This window comes from Triticum aestivum, chromosome 1B (assembly GCF_018294505.1).
Source record: "Triticum aestivum cultivar Chinese Spring chromosome 1B, IWGSC CS RefSeq v2.1, whole genome shotgun sequence".
In the NCBI taxonomy this organism is placed as follows: Eukaryota; Viridiplantae; Streptophyta; class Magnoliopsida; order Poales; family Poaceae; genus Triticum; species Triticum aestivum.
The window spans coordinates 671,595,607-671,599,639 of NC_057795.1; positions in this window are offsets into that span (position 1 = coordinate 671,595,607).

The window sequence follows — 4,033 nt, forward strand, 5'->3', positions numbered from 1 at the left end:
GTGAATAGGCGCTTTAAAATAATTACGGTTAAGGCTTGAATAAATGCGGTATAAACCTAGCGGTTAATTTGTCAAGCACAAAACCTAAAACAACTAGGCTCACCTATGTGCACCAACAACTTATGCTAAGCAAGATAAGCAACTATGTGATAGCAAGATATATGACAAAGAACAATATGGCTATCACAAAGTAAAGTGCATAAGTAAAGGGCTCGGGAAAGAGATAACCGAGGCACGCGAAGACGACAATGTATCCCGAAGTTCACACCCTTGCGGATGCTAATCTCCGTTTGGAGCAGTGTGGAGGCACAATGCTCCCCAAGAAGCCACTAGGGCCACCGTAATCTCCTCACGCCCTCGCACAATGCAAGATGCCGTGATTCCACTAAGGGACCCTTGAGGGCGGTCACCGAACCCGTACAAATGGCGACCCTTGGCGGCGGTCACCGAACCCGTACACTTTGGCAACCCTTAGGGGCGGTCACCGGTACCCGTCAAATTGCTCGGGGCGATCTCCACAACCTAATTGGAGACCCTGACGCTTTCCCGGAGCTTTACACCACAATGATTGAGCTCCGAACAACACCAACCATCTAGGGCGCCAAGGCACCCAAGAGGAACAAGCTCTAGGGTGTCCAAACACCCAAGAGTAACAAGCTCAAGGGTACCAAGCACCCAAGAGTAATAAGCTTCTCAACTTGTAACTTCCACGTATCACATGGAGAACTCAAACCAATGCACCAAATGCAATGGCAAGGGCACACGGAGTGCCCAAGTCCTTCTCTCTCAAATCCCACCGAAACAACTAATGCTAGGGAGGAAGACGAGAGGAAGAACAAGAAGAAGAACACCAAGAACTCCAAGATCTAGATCCAAGGGGTTCCCCTTACATAGAGGAGAAAGTGATTGGTGAAAATGTGGATCTAGATCTCCTCTCTCTTTTACCTAAAAAACTAGCAAGAATCCATAGAGGCATTGAGAGTTAGCAAGCTCGAAGAAGGTCAACAATGGGGGAAGAACACGAGCTCAAGGGATAAGATTCAATGGGGAAGAAGACCCCCTTTTTTAGGTGGAAAAAAAATCCAACCGTTATGCTCACAGCCCGCACAGAGCGGTACTACCCCTTCGAAACACAACAGCGAGGAGGCAAAAAGGCCAGAAGAACCGTCGGAGCGGTAGTATCGCTTGACCTCACGGTACTACCGCTAGGGGTAGCGGTACTACTGCTAAGGGTAGCGGTACTACTACTTGCGAGCGGTACTAAAAAATTACATCCGGACCTACCATCACATGACTTGGGATGAGTTTTTGGTCCGGAGCGGTACTACCGCTGTAGGAGCCGCGGTAGTACCACTCTGTAGCGGTAGTAAAAAATTACATCCGCTCCAATTCGCGGTAGTACCGCTGCAGCCTTTTCAGAACACCAAAACTGCCACAACTTTTGAAAACGGACTCCAAATTTGATGAAACCAAGTTTGTTGGAAAGCTAGCGACAAGGGCTAACACAATCTTGAAAGAAATATCAATAAGAAGCAAATTAGAAAAGGCCCATAATAAAATGGTGAGAACCCTTCCTCGGATAAGACTGGTAAAACCTCCAACACCGAAAACATCATAGAAGACGCATGCGAAGTCCGTTTCCGATGAACTCAAGCTTGTCATCAAGATGACCATAAGCTCTAAGATTCATAAAGAGAACCAAACAAGAACCAAGAAACAAGATGCAAGGATGCAATGGTTTGAGCTCTCTACTAACGATACGATCAAGCTACCAACTTGAGAGGCCCCCTTGATAGTACGGCAAACGATCCTATAACCTGGTCTCCCAACTACCACCATGAGACCGGTAAAATAGAAAAGCTATCAAGGGAAAACCTTTGCCTTGCACATGGTCCACTTGAGCTAGATGATGACGATCTTGACTCCCTCAAGTTGGACGAACTTTCTTGATTGCGTTGGCTCGATGAAGACTAGATGATTGCTCCCCCATAGTCCACTATGGGCGAGCCACTCTTCGGCTCATCTTCACAAGTCCATTGTCATCAAATGGGCGGCAAGCTTCAAGCACTTGATCTCTTCATGATGCATCACTTGAACTTGCACACCGCATCCTAACCCCACAAAGAACTCTCACGAAGACCATGGGTTAGTACACAGAGCGTAATTGACAATGCTTACCATACCATGGGATCACTTGATCCCTCTCGGTACATCTTCTACGCTTTGTGAGTTGATCAACTTGATTCACTCTTGACTTAGTCTTGATCAACCTTGAATCTTTCCAACTCTCTTGATTTGGGTGATGTCTTGAAGGTAAACATGAATGATGACACAATCTTCTTCTTCAAAACATGCTTGCAATAAGCTCAACACTCACATGACCAATCTTTGAATAATTCCTTAATAGCACCTTGGTCAACTCATAAACTCCTTGAAACCAACACATGGATTTCAAGAAAAGCCTATGGACAAAACGTTCAAATATAACTCAAGGCAACCATTAGTCCATAGAGATTGTCATCAATTACCAAAACCAAACATGGGGGCACCGCATGTTCTTTCAATCTCCTCCATTTTGGAAATTGATGACAATCGCTTTCAAGAGAGTTTATACAAGGAGTTATGCATCACCATACAATGCAACAACCAACGATGCATGAGAATGGGATGCAAATGCTTTGGAACGAAAACCAAAGCAAGGAGAAAACTCTGAATACTTCTCCACAAAACTCTCTGAAACTCCTCCCCCATTGGCATTGATTGCCAAAATGGGTGAAAAGCTTAGAAGGCCAATATAAAGAGTGTTCCTCCATAAATTGTGTATCTCTCAAAAAGAGAGTGGAATACAATACACATATCCAATGGTAAATACTTGGAGGAAGAAAAACTATATTGAGGCCCAAAGATTGCAAAAGAATGATATGCCACAAAGACATAACAAAGAGAGAAACAAGAAATTGAGCAATCAAAAGATCCCAATTGAAGCAAGCAATCAAAGGATATCAACTGAACCAACTAGACCAAAGATCTTATGAGCCACATGAATGAAGGATATTATGATATGAGCAAAGGAGTATTCTAAATAAGCTAGAGAAGCTCCCCATGATTTGTGCACACATAATAATTTTTGTATTTGGATACAAAGTGCACAAAATAGGATCATAGCTCCCCCAAAATCAATAGAAACAAACAACAAGTGCAAGTGAGCATAAAGGAAACTAAGCCTAGCACTTGCAACAAACACATGGTTGAGCAACATGTAAAAGAGGCAACTTAAGAATAGGCTCAACCAAAATGATGTGTGTGAGTCATGGCAAAGCACATGAGAAGACTAATATACGGATGAGCATAAGCATCAACATAGTCTCGAATGAATGAGATACACGGTGCAAAGACTTTCATTCTCACACACAACTAAGCAAATGGGTTCACAAGAACACTAAATATGCAAAATGAATAACCAACACTTGTGACAACCCAAGGTGAAGATAGAAAGCATAAGCATTATCAAGACAGGGGATACCAATTAAGATGGCAAAAGCCTCGTCAAGACAAGCATGAGGAAAATAATCTTCACCACACAAGAGTGCATCAAGATGCAACGAGATAAGACACACACTCAAGGCAAAAGCTTTCACAGAGCCACCAAAGAAATAACATAAGAAAGACAAGGTGGACGCGAAAGAAAGGATATCATCTAGAGATGTAATTTCTCTCAAGTGTATAAGGGTCTAGGTAGATGAAATAATGATGATATATATCTACAAAGAAGGATGTAGACCCGAAATAGTTACAACACGAAGGAACAAGATATCCAAAAGGAAGTCATACATATACCAATAAGATATGTGCTTGGAAGCATAGCCCAAGGCTAGATATGGTCTTATTGTATATAAATGAATTCCTACCACACAACCGTCAAAGACATCACAACTAGCAACAAGAGATCATTGTTGGGATGCTTTGAGAAAGGAAACAAGTATCACAAGAAAGAAAGAATAACATGCCATGATACAATCTACACACGATTGAT